At 40.8% G+C, this 13,777-nt stretch overlaps 1 pseudogene; it reads left to right on the top strand.

Moving 5' to 3' along the window:
• LOC124232229 (steryl-sulfatase-like) overlaps positions 1 to 13,777 on the top strand; it is a 76,244-nt pseudogene that overhangs the window by 15,387 nt on the left and 47,080 nt on the right.

The raw sequence follows: 13,777 nt of genomic DNA, 5'->3' as shown, positions 1-13,777 counted from the left end.
ACTTATCTGGAGATCCCTTATTTGCATATTGTGCCAACTTTATCATTTATTTTTTCATGCTCACATCACATTTTAAAATGTCCTGATCGTGTGATGCTGCCAATAATGTTGACTGCTGCCCCCTCTGATTCATCTTTTTCTCCCGAGCTGTTGGGAGTGGAATAGCTCTTCATTATCAGCAAATTCGCTCAGTCTCATGCTGTATTTCCAAGCATGACCATTTACGTACTTGGAAGGTTGACATTTTAAGCTTCCTTATCTATTTTCTTTAATTTTAAATCTAAAAATAAATGGGAGAACAGATGAGAGTGAAATTGTACCCATACATAATGTAACCATCTATTTAGGGACGAGTATGTAGATTGTGATTTCATGGTCATTTTGGGAAATCTAAGGCAGCTTTTAGGGCCTCGATCTACTTCTTGAGAAGGAGGTGCAGGTGTGTGTCAAGGTGTGGGTAAACTTCTACCAGAATGACTAATATGAAGGCCTAACAGGATGCCCTGTGTCACAAAAGTCCATGACATAACCATGGCTTATTTGCAGTTCCTCCAGGTTCTGCAAGGACATCTACCTTAGAAGTAGCCAAAGGGATACCTGCAATGCCTTGGTAGACATTCTCATGAGTGGATCATCAGCTAGAATGACATCTTGGTTCTTCCATCTGATCATTAGTATGTCTTCTTTTCTTTCCGAGAAGTAATGGTGAGAGTATAGACCAGATGTTGTGGGTTCTGGTTCTCATGCCTTCTAATTCCAGTTAATGGGAGAAGCGGGACAAGCCAGTTAAAAGCATTTTTCTTTTGCTTTCTTAGTTATGAAATCATAACAAAATTCCTTCATTTTATACTCTTGCGAAGAAAAAGTGACACAATTCATCTCCAGGCACAGAAGCCATAAATCGTTATACAAATGATAACTATAGCTTGCTGAATTTGGTGTGTTTTCACAGAACAAGAGGTGCCTGGCTCACTCAAAGTGTGATGGTGTGTGCTTATTTTGTTTCAAAAAGTAAGGAGTTAATCAATGCAAGGAATGACCTTAAAATGAAAGTAGTAACCAGTAGATCTGAGGAGTTGACCCACAAGGTGCTGTGTGGGCTGAAGGATCCCAAGATATGTTCACACTAGGAAATTAAAAATGCATTTAGAAAAGCGTGCATCCATTTATTAATTAGAGGGAATGTTATTAGAATCATGATACGCAGTTCTAGATTTTAAGTGTTTTTGCTTATCCTGAGGAGTTGCGGTATTAAGTAGATATAGACAAGCAAAGTTGATTTAATTAACTAGATTATTTCTTTAGAACTTTTGCTGGTTGGCAAAGATGCTGAACAAAGGGGATGATCCATTCAAAATGACCAGGAACTTCTGACTTAGGTTAGAAGCCCGGAGATGTATATTTATATGATGCTACCTACTCTAGAGCCACTTTTACATAAACCATGTTGCATTGACGAGTCCCTAAAGTTCACTGGACTGCTGGGTGAAACTGCCAAAGCTGAGAGAGCTGATGCAATGTTTCATATATTAACAGACCTTTACTGTACTTATGCAACATGCCAATCACTGTGCTGGTGTCAGGAACACAGATGTAAATGACATTCCCTTGCTCCTCATCTTGTGGGAGAGGGAATGCCCATAAACGATTCTTGGGTAGTGCAGCAAATGCTTTATTAGAAATTGCATTTGTCCATCCATCCATTCACTCACTCACACCTTCATTTGTGCCCCAATAGCCTTCGTAAGCCCACTCCCTCAATATTCCCTCTTAGCTGCAAAGGAATTGCTGATGCTTTCCTGGACAAAGATAAAGATTGAGGCTACTGTGTGAAATCAAAATGCAGCAATTTAGTGCATTTCTCAGGGTCAACATGATGTAAAGAGGAAGTGATTAGGCTTATTATGTGACTTGACTGTGAACCTCTTGACCTTCCCACGGGAATCTGGCTCACAGCAGTTGTCACAAGGCTGCATGTTGACAGTGACTCATAACTCTTGAGCATCACTATGTTCTCACCAATTGCAACAGAGTAGGTTTAGGTGTACTCTGAGTTAAGATGCTTTTGCAATAAAATGAAACTCTTTAGATTACAGATTTGGGTTGGTTCAAAGAATGCTCCATGTAACTTCCAAAATTTCAGTTTTGACAGTTGCCTGTTCATTCTGGGAGACTTGTTCTATAGTAGAAGGTGGGCAATATGGCAGAATACCTAGTCGAATTGGCATTAGAAAGGGTTGATATAAGAAGTTGAAGGGGCTGGCCCCATGACTCAGTGGTTAAGTTTGTGTGCTCCACTTTGTCACCACCTCAGGGTTTCACTGGTTCAGATCCTGGGCATGGAGCTAGCACCACTCATCAAGCCATGCTGAGGTGGCGTCCCACTTAGCAGAGCCAGAAGCACCTACAACTAGAATATACAACTATGTACTGGGGGGCTTTGGGGAGAAGAAGATTAAAAAAAAGATTGGCAAAAGATATTAGCTCAAGTGCCAATCATTAAAAAGAAAGTTGACAACTCAAGATACTGTCTTTACTAGGTAGTGATGTGCGTGTACATATATTTTCCAAAGAGAATACTCTTTTGAAGGGGATTCAGTTCATATTAACCACTACATAGACAGGGAAGAATAGAATTCAAGAAGAAAAGCAGACTATTCTCCACTACATTTTTTTCCTGAGTTGTGTCATCAGAGATTGTCTCCAGGATGCAGAACTTCAGTCTGCTAATCTGTAAAGGGTAACAGTGAGTTGCTTCAGAGAGTCACTATGCAGGCTTCCCTTTCTCTGAATAAGAGGTACAAGATTAGGCATCATTTTATGATGTTTTCTGAATTTTCAAATGGCATCGTGTGATAATAGTTTGATCCTAGTCAGAACGGCGGCAAATGTGCTTATATTGCTCTTGGGAATTTTTTTCCAGGAACGCTGAGACACCGTTTCTGCTTGTCTTGTCTTACCTTCACGTGAACACGGCCCTCTTCTCATGAAAGGATTTTGCTGGCAAAAGTAAACATGGTGCTTATGGGGATGCTGACGATGAAATGGATTGTAGTGTTGGTATGTGTCTTTGTCTTCAATATGTTGTAGCTTATTTCCTGTGAATTTCTAACTGCATTCCTGATACCTTTATAGACAGCAAATATTGTTTGTTGGTTTGTTTTCAGAAAGAGTAACTGAACAAACACTAGTTCTGAAAGGTGAACAGAATACAAAAAGCATCTTCAGTCCCGAACACATGATTTCAGTTGTCAATGGATGCATCACCAGCGAAAGTGTGGGCCTATGGGCCAGTGATCAGAGATTAATGGAGAAAAGGAGCCAAGGCCTTAGTCCTCATCATCACTTCTTCTAGTAACAATTAAATATGAGCATCACCTCACCTTTAGCAAAGTTAGATAAATGGTGGATTTGGGAGACCAAGGATCAGAAACTGTCTCCTGCCTTGGTGAATATCTCAAGGCAGCAGCCAAGGGGTCTTCCATGGGTGCTCTTATCGTTGCTACAGAAGTCCACCATGTTTTCTTCTTCTAGAGGTTGGGTGCTTCCCGCTGCATCTCTGAGGACTGCAAAATTCCCATGTTCTTGTGTCCCCTCTCTTTCCTCAGGAAATTACCCTATTCCTGAGGAATGTGGCATTTGTCAGGGGTACTGAGCAGATTTCTTATTCAGGCTTTCCTTAAACAATATATCTTGTTCATCCAAATGAGGTAGTCAGGAATGCTTTCTTCAAGTTTCTTTTGTACAGCTAAGCAGTCTTGGGTCGATTCCATAGCATGGTAGGCAAATATTAGTAGCAGGTTAGCAATGGGATGGAAAAATCAGTGGGCTCCAAACTTTTTATTCACTTCCTGTCTTTTCTAGTGACATCATCTCTCACGGTGACATTGCTTGGTCCATCTGGACAATATTAGACAACATATTGTCTAAAGGTCACCAGTCAACCAGGTTGCTTAGGATTTTCATGTATTTGCTTTCTTTTCCTTTCTTTTTCTTCTCTCTTTATTGTTCTTTTTTTTGTGCACTATATTGATAGTTTATATCTTTTTAATCTATGTGTTTTGGAAATACTTGAAGATTGCCACAGAGTGGTGTTGGTTGGTTTGTTTTAAACAACAAATTGAATGTGATGATAGTCACTTAGTCTGGTGATTGTAAGAAGAAGTTTGCTTTGTTTTTTAAATCACGGAATGAGCACCATCTTAAGAAACAAGACCCTTACTCTAGCATCTAGCTCTTTATCTATCTCTGTGGACTTGAGATATGTCTTCAGTCTCCAGGTCTCAGGTTAGTCATCTTGATGTGAAAAATTCAGATGAGGCCAGTTTTAAGTTTCTTCTTTAACACTCTGTGATTCTCTAAAATAACAGAAGTGACTACAGATGATAAATACAAGGAAAAACAAAACCAGAACATTCCCCTGAATGAGATTGAAAGGAAGAATCCATTATATGTAGGGCTTTTACATACATCGATACGAGCCTGCCTTTTTTTGTATTTCCTCCTTAAAAGGTTGCATGTAAATCGGTTTACATTTTTCACACGTTGGGAGGGTACATCAGTAGACTATTTTGTAGTGTGAATCAGTAAGTAGTTTCTCTCTTTAAAGAGCATTCTATTGCAATGCAACAGGTTTATTATACAACTTTAAGACGTTGGTTGGCTAGTAAGAAAGCTCAAACTGGTATCATCACCCTTACTGACTAATTTGTATTTAATTATAATGGCACATATGCCTACACTGACTCATTAAAAAGTCTAACTTCCAATGTTTTTCTTTTGTGGGTCCCTCTAGAATAGAATGGACAGTATTTTCAATTTTCAAGATCCACATTAGACTCTGATATAATAGTAACAGATGATTGTGTTCTTTCTTTTTTGCCAAAAAATAAAATCCTTCCCTTAAGCCATTACATTAATTTCTGAGGATGTTTCTATTGTTATAAATCCAGTGCATCTGAGTGTTTTGAAGAACATTCCTTCCCTCCAAGAAGAGCCTTTCATTATTACACAGAAGAGTGTAGCATTCTGAATAATTATGTAATAAAATAAAATGGGGATATTTGCTCAAAAAGAAATGCTCCCTGCACAAGGGGCAGCTGAGATAGAAGGAATTAACCAGAGAGAGCACATCTCTGTCCTTCAGAGCATTTTCTTTCAAAATTTTTGGAGGCAGCATAATTATATGGAGCATAGCTTTCTCTACTGCAGGTTTCTCTGCACCTGTAAAGGCATATTCATAATAAAGAACCTTTATTATTTAATTGTCCACTGTGGCTAATTCCACCCAACGTCATCGTGGTTTATTGCCTTATTCTTAGCTGTGGGATTGCTCTATCTTGTGTTGTTATAATAACTGAGGAAGGACTGGACTCACGGATATGAAAGGGGTCTTGCATTTAAAGCACACAGGGGTGGCTAAACTCCTGGAACTCTAATACCACTATGCAATTCAAGGCCTGGTCAACATTCCTTAATAACCACAGCTGCCGCCTATTAAGTGTGTGCCTTGCACCTGGCCCTGGACCTCACGTGCATTCCCTCCCTTTCTGCTGTCAACAATCCATGCAGCAGGTAGCCTGGACATCATTCCTATTGTATGGGTAAGACAGGGGATGCTTGGAGAAGCCTGAATACACTTGCCTCAGGTTACACAATTAATCAGGGATGAGCCAAAATGTGAATGCAGGTGTCCCAGCAGGGCCTGAAGACTATACCATCTTGTTCCACTGCCTTCCATGTAGTGAGAAAGGCTGCATCATAGCGGTGTAAGGTCCATAATGAATCATGGGGAAAGGGCTAGTTCATTCATTAGGCACATTTATTGAATGCCAGCTGTGTGCCCATTTTTTTTTTTTTTTTTTTTTGTGGGAGGAATGCAATAATGATAAGACCCTTGGCTTAAGATAATTTGGGGGCTACTAAGGGACTTACGATTCTTCTAGGAGATCTTATAATAACACAGAGCAAAAAGGGATGAATGGATGTCCTGAGTGAGGTGTCAATAAAGTGCTTGAGCAGTTTTGAAAAAGGAACGGTGGGCGTCTGTGGCCAGTGGATATAGTCAGCCCCATCATTTCAGCAGGACAAGCCTACAATGCAATCCTTTGGGCAATCATACACAGTCAAATTTTCAATCCCAATTAATTCTGCATCAGTGGAGCACTGGGGAGGAACAAATGAGTAAAATCTTGGTGTTTTCAAATGCACACCAGGGATTTTGGGGGTGTGTCATTCTGGCTGTTCTTCCAGAAATGGAGTGATATTTACCAGAGACCCGTGAATGGGATGGGGTTAGAGGGAGCAGCGGGGAGAGATGGACATTGTTCTCACCAGTGGTTTCTTGTCTGTGGCTCGTACCATTACACCGTCACAGCTCTGTTCTGTTAAGTGGGATTTCATGCCATCAGCATTTATTTAGAGCTCCATGCTATTAATAGAACCACATGAAGGAGTAATAAATCAGTGCTTGCTCAGGATCAGATTAGCGAATTCTGTATCCTACAAAGAGAAATGCAAGTCTAGAGCAATTAAGGTGAATGCTAAAATAAACCTCTGGCTTCAAGTCAAACCTTCATATTAAAAGTGTATGTATATCCTTGCCACTGCTAAGGGTTGGGATCCAGTGACATGTGAGATTATTTCTGTCAAACAAAAGCTGCAAGCCTTTTCTTAAGTGGAAGAAACGCCAACCATCCTAGTGGGACTCCAGAAGTCTTGAGAAAGTTTGATTTTCGGTTTCTCAGGATCTGTAATGTGGTACCCCTAGTGGCTGTGTCTGATAAGGCAACCCTCACTTTCTCCTCTTGATGTCTTCACCTCTGGGGCACTAGACAGTGTCACCTTCCGTGGGTGCAGGATGAAACAGAGAAAGGAAGGGGAAATAATGGATGAATTCATGAAATGTGAGCTGAGGGGATGGTACAGAATGAACTCCTCTTTCCCATACCTGACACATAGTTAAGCTTGGGCAACACAGCATCAATGGCCACACATCAATCCATCTTGAGGAATGGAGAATAAATTGGAGGGCGTCATTTAGCAAGAGGCAGGATAGTCACAAGAAAACTCTGAGAATGAGGAGCCTTAGGTATTGGTCAAAGCCCCTCAAACATACCGCATAATTCTATCCAGGGTTTGACTAATTGGACAGGAGTCTAATGGATTATCCATTTAAAAATGGGCTCTTTCTCAGACCATTGAAGTAAAATAGTTGTGTGAGCCTGAAATGCAGTGTGCAATGAATAGCCGCTCAGTTAATAGGTTTGTTTACCTGGGCAAAAGTACTCTGATTGAGTTTATGTAGAAGATATTTACTCTTAGAATGCTGTAGACCAGGGCCATGGTAGCTGTTCAGTAAGTTTTTACAGGTGACGTAATGGAGCAGCATTATACACAATAGCCAAGACTTTGAAGCAACGTAGGTGCCCACCAAGGGACGAATGGATAAAGAAGATGTGGTGTTTATACACTATAGAATACTACTCAGCCACAAGAAATGGTGAAATCTGGCCATTTGTGACAACATGGATGGACCTTGAGGGTATTATACTGAATGAAATAAGTCAGAGGAAGAAAGTCAAGCACCATATGATCTCACTCATAAGTAGAAGAAAAAAAATGGCAATCAACCACATAGCAACAGAGAATGGATTGGTGGTTACCATGGGCGGGAGAGGGCAAAAGAGGGTATTAGGCTCACATGTGAGGGGATGGAGTATAATTAGTTTTTGGGTGATGAACATGATGTAATCTAGACAGAATTTGGAATATATTATGATGCACATCTGAAAGCTGTATAATGTTATAATCCAACGTTACTGCAATAAATAAATAAAGGTGACATCATGGAGAGCAGGTACCTGATATTTACAAGGCCCTGTCTAAGGTGCTGAAATGGCTAGGAAAATGTGACTTCTTTTACATACGTGGGTAACGGTCCAACTCTGGGAGTAGATAAGATTGCTTTGCAAGAATGTTAAAAGTAGTTGAGCAAACTTGTGAATCAAGATTTATCTCAATATAAATTCAGGATAAAAGTTTAGAAATCAACCTCCTTGTTTCTACTTCTTGAAAACTAAAATTGGAGGACCTAAAAAAGCAATGCCAATACTCTTTTTCAATCTTTTGTTCCCTACAGAATGTAATCTAAGCCATAAGTCTGTGTATTGATTTCCCTTTGGATTGACTACATCAATTTTCTATGTCGAATTTTTAAAACACTTATTCTTCATAAATAGGGCCTTCTTTAAAACATGAGAATAATGTCCTCACTTCTGATGCATACTGAAAGTGGAAGGCCAGGCAGAGCATTCAAAAGAAGGTAACAGGAAGAATTCTCCAAATAGAAATGAAAGTACCACCAGAGACAGAGAAGGAAGACTAGGAGAAGTGGGATCAACATCAATTAGGATGTCAGAAGCATCATTTAAGGAAGAGGTGAAAACAGAACAGTGGATTTAGCTACTGTCAACTGAGGATTGTAGTGGCTTGCAAAGCGACTGATATTTGAGGAGGTAGGGGTCAGTGAGGTTGGATATCCCTTTCAAGAATTGTGAGAAGGGAGCTGGCCTCATGGCACAGCAGTTAAGTTCACGTGTTCCTCTTTGGTGGCCCGAGATTCGCCAGTGCGGATCCCAGGTGTGGACATGGCACTACTTGGCAAAGCCATGCTGTGGCAGGTGTCCCACATATAAAGTAGAGGAAGATGGGCACCAGTGTTAGCTCAGGGCCAGTCTTCCTCAGCAAAAAGGGGAAGATTGGCAGCAGATATTAGCTCAGGGCTAATATTCCTCAAAAAAAAAGCATGAAGGAACTTGAGAAGAGGGATGACATAGTGGACTGTGTCTGAGCTCAGCTCTTCTCGGAGGGAGACCAGGAGTCAGGGGTTGGCATCAATGTGTGGAACTGTGCTATTTTCGGTCCAGTGCCAGGTCAGGGAGAAGGATCATTGAGTTGACTGATGATTGAAGTTTCGCTGGGGAATGTCACAAAAGACAAGTGGGCATGGGGGTTTGGGCCATTAGCAAGAGAACAACTGAAGGAGGTGGCAGACTCTGGGAGGAGGCTGAGGAAAGAAGGGGCTGGTGCCTTGGGAGGTGATGGATTGGAGGTCCAAGCAAGATTGTAGGAAAGATGTTAGAAGTCCGAGACAAGGTGAAAGTATTTAAATTCAGAAGTAGAACAATTCCAGGTGTTCACAGATCCATGGCATGAGTTTAGGATGATGAATGAAGGACTGCAAAGCAAGTTCCTTGTGTGGAGCAGATCAAGGAACTGGGAAAGCAGGGCATTCAGCTGGTGCCTTCTTTGTGACAGCACACATACCCAAGAGGGCATGCTGGGCCATCCTATGACTGCTAGGGCTGGCTGATCAGCTGCCTTCGCTTTCAGAGCAGAGGTTCATGGCTGTGCAGGGAGCATGGAAAGATAACGGTGTACTTTACAGGGAGGAATGTAGGGTCATTATGGACCAAATGTTCATTAACTGCGCTTCCAGTTTAACAAACACTCAAAATTGAGCCTCAAAAATTATTTCAGTGGTTCTTCACCAGCCAAAGCTCCAGGTTTTTACCAGGTTTCAGGGAGAAAGGGAGGTGGTCTGTGCCCACTAAAGCATGTGGGCTTGCACCTATGTACAGCAAAGTCCCATCTGTCAGCTCAGTGACATGAAGGTTGCGTTAAGAGTGAAACACTCATAATGCACAACCCGTCAGTTTGCAGCTGTGGTGTATGTCACGTCTACAAATGACTGTTATTGCTCTGGTGGCTACACACACAGCTTCCATTGACTCCCTTTTCTTGTTGTGTGCCTTGACTTCACCATCTCTCCTCTGAGTGTACTTTCTGATGGCTTTTTGTTGGGCAAGGGAAGTAAATGGCCATAGATGTCCCAGGGCACGGTTTCATGTGGTAGAGACTGTGACCTTTTCTTGGTTTGATATCTAGCCATGAGAAAATAGAATAAGTGGAATCTCCCCATAGGCTTTGTGATTGAGATAATTGGAGCAGCACTCTCTGCCTACAGTCTGAAGGAGCTGCTTCTCCTAAAAGCCTTGTGGAGTGGCAATTCAGGATCACTCGCAGAGTCTGCTGGGAGCTAACTGTCTGTCTTCTCAGGTGATTTCTGGGCTCACCCACTTGGGCCATATCTCTCAACCTGGCTGCTGGAGGCCTAGGTTTATGTTCTGTCATCATGATGATCTGAGGGCTTCGTGCTCTTCTGTTAACTTAGTGAGATAAGCATTTGTAGAAGAAAGTGTTTTGATGGCAGGACTCTGTAAGTCATTTGTTTGCTCCCAAGCCTTAGAAAAAAGTGAAGGCAGGTCATAAAGTAGTATATTTCTGTAAATGACTCCTTCTCAATCTAATGTAGATCTTGTCATTGGGTCCTCCAGATACCACTGGTGCAAAAAATCAAAACAGAACAAACCTCTGTTGTTTCCAGAGTTTTGTGGGAGCTCGCTGTACTTAACATACAATTTCACTCATTTAAGGTCGCTAACAGCAGGCACACCCATTGGCTCTAATTTAGAGGAAGACGGCTTCTGATGTTTATCACTTAACTTTTAAAACAAATCCTCCATGACGTTCATCAACATGAACGTCTACATTAGTCAGCCATGGAAAAATATGACTTCTGCACATGTTCACCTTCCAAGTTTATAGAAAATTGATAGAGAAACAATACTGTTGTCATAATATTTTTTCGTTTGGAAGTAAGGCAATAGCTAGGAGAGCACAAAAATGACAAAATAACAGCATTTTAAGTCTTTTAACTTTAATCATTTGAAGGTAGAATTGCCTGTCAAATACCTCTGCTGACATTGGATTTCTTCCCTGCCAAATTTCATCAGTAACAACATCTCATAAATCATTTATCCGTCGGAGTTTTAGCAAGTAACTATACCACACTTTAGGAAGAAGAAGCCTACAGAAAATAAGCTTCTTTGACAATCTTTGGAGCTTTGAGTACTGACTTTGAGAAAAACCCTTTCACTTTGTGTACACAACTTGACATTTGGATTTTGTTTAGTGGCTTGCAGTTAAGCAAAGGGGAAGGAGATAAGTGCAAGGACATTCCAATTTATTTTGAAATAGAAGGAATTACCATATTCACAGATGGGGTAGATGTGTCCATTTTAGTAATTCTTTGTCGTTTTATCCTCACAGAACTTTCAAAGAGGGTATCTGTGCACAGGGATGCTTCCATACAAAACACATCTCTTCTAGATGGGAGCAGGTCTTGCTCAGGATCATTGGCCAGAGAAGGTGCAGTCCACTTGGTTTGGGTGAAAGAAAGGGAATGTTTGACCATAACAGTGTGAGTAGACTTATGACAACCACAAATGTTAGTGAGTACTGACACAATCCACACTATAGCATATACCTCCATCTGCATATGTATTTGCATGAGCTTGCAGACAGTGAACTACAAGGAATATGCTACATATTTTCTCCCACCCGGTCTCAGCAAAAGCCAAGAAATCTCTTAGCTAACTGTGGCTCTGCAGGTAATCTCTGCTTGCTTTTATCCATAGCTTTGTTTTTCATGACCTTGTTCTGCATTTCATGCCGTATGCCGTGATGGCCATCCTCAGAATGGGCATTTCCTGGAATAGGATCTTTATTCTCATGGAAGGAAGCTCTGCTTGCAGTTCCTCCAAAGTGCCACTTGAAACATTGCTTCAAAGGACTGCGCTTACTTTGCTGCTGAACAGGTCTAGTGATAGTGGAAATGGAGTTCATTAGACAGGGTCATCTCTTCCCCTCCACGTTGTCTCAAATTCCAGTTGCGTGCTATTTTTCATCAGTTTCTCCTTCTTCTATTAAAGCAACTGTGATGGAGGTTGTAGAGTTGCCTTTGTTTTAGAAGTGAGAGGAAATGACTTCCAGGTCTACGACTGCCTCAACATTGGAGGTCAACTCTACAAATCTTGCTGGCTCTCTGTTACAGTCTACAATGCAGGATCAGCCATCCATGCACTTGGGTAGCCTCCTGGAGTTTCGTAGATGAACGACTCATGCCCACAGAATGTGAGCCCCTGAAACATGTTTATTGGCTTATTTACTCAGTGCTTTTCTTTTTATTTAAGTGAGGAAGATTGTCCCTGAGCTAGCATTTGTGCCAATCTTCCTCTATTTTGTACATAGGATGCCACCGCAGCATGGCTTGATGAGCGGTGTATAGGTCCATACTCAGGATCCAAAACCAGGCACCTGGGCCACCAAAGCACAGCACACAGACTTAACTGCTATGCCACCAGGCTGGCCCCTACTTGGCACTTTTTAAAGCATAGAGGAATGGAATTCCTAATCCAGAGACAATATCAAGAGCTAACATAACTAAGGCAAGTTATGGCCACGGGGGATATAAAAATTAGAACTGTTGAATTGTCCCTTTTTGCCTGTCTTGTATGGGTAGCAGTATTAAAGTTCTTTTCTGCTCTGATCCTCCATGACCCTTGTTGACCCATTTGCCCACCAATTTGACACGCTGCATACATGCTGTAGTTGGTCCTGGACTCTGCTCTCACTGCGTTAATTTTAAATGCTGTCTTCTTATGAATTAATCCTGATCTTCAAAAATGCTTTATTTTTGTCCATTAACCTGCTTGTCATCTTATATGTGTGCTTCAGGTATGCACATCTGGAAAGTTTAAGGTTAAGTGAAGGTATCAGAAAGTCCAGTGTTAATGGGCTAGCAAGAATAAAGAAAATACACACTGTGTATATTTTTCTTTCTCTTCATTTTCTATGTGAGTTTCCAGTAAATCTGTATTTGTGACAAAATAGTAAATTTCCTGCAGATAGAGGTTTTTGCAACCTTAGGCTGGGGATGTAAACACTGCATAGGAGGCCAGTTAGAAGTGCGGGAAGGGGGCACTGGCGCAGGACAAAGGGCTGGCGATCCAAACAAACTTTGGGCCATAATATTTAGGTGGAAAATCATTGTGTAGGATGTTGATTTTGGTTCTCTATATTAATTTAGCTTATAAATCATTAACCTCTGGATTTCATAAACTCTTAACAGTGTTAGCATTTTTATAAAGGCCGAAGCTGAATTTCATGTTCTCGGACTTAGGGTGGATATTATTTTGCCTTTATCGTACATCTCAAATTAAAATGAAAAGTTTGTAACACTATTTTATAATTCATTTCCATAAAGAAGATAACATCATAAATTATAAGAAATCAAGTTCCCAATTAGTTCAGACAGGACTAATAAAATATGTAGTGGCATTTTAATAATATGAATAATAGCAACAACCATGACAACAATAAAAGTAACCATTTATAGTTTAACGATAGCTAAAGTGTAAAAGCATTTGGTATACTCTAGTCCCTTATCAAAACATTTTACATGGATTATTTAGTTCATTGCCCTCAACTATACTATGAGACATTTTTATCATCATCTCTAGTTTCCAAGTGAAAAAGTGAAGTTTTGAGAGGTTAAGTAACTTGGGTGAGATTGCCCAGCAACCATGATGCCACTCTGCTTCTCAATAGTGTGAAAATATTTCTGGATCATTGAATTAATTAAGACATTAGACCTTTCTGCTCCTTTTCAGCTGCAGATTGTCTATGAGACAAGCCAATTTGGACCAAGCACCTCCAACGATTTTCTTCCAGCTCCTGTATTCTCAGATTCCATAAAGTCTTGAGTTCTTGAGTTTGCCTCATAGAGTGTAGATGTGGCTATTACAGAGATCTTTTGGATAATACTTCCTCCCACTTCAAACCCTTCCAATTAGCACATTTAATTTGCTAGTTA

The sequence above is a fragment of the Equus quagga genome, unplaced genomic scaffold (assembly GCF_021613505.1).
Source record: "Equus quagga isolate Etosha38 unplaced genomic scaffold, UCLA_HA_Equagga_1.0 HiC_scaffold_35_RagTag, whole genome shotgun sequence".
In the NCBI taxonomy this organism is placed as follows: Eukaryota; Metazoa; Chordata; class Mammalia; order Perissodactyla; family Equidae; genus Equus; species Equus quagga.
Note: the sequence above shows the minus strand (reverse complement) of the source record. Positions and strands in the feature narration are given on the sequence as shown.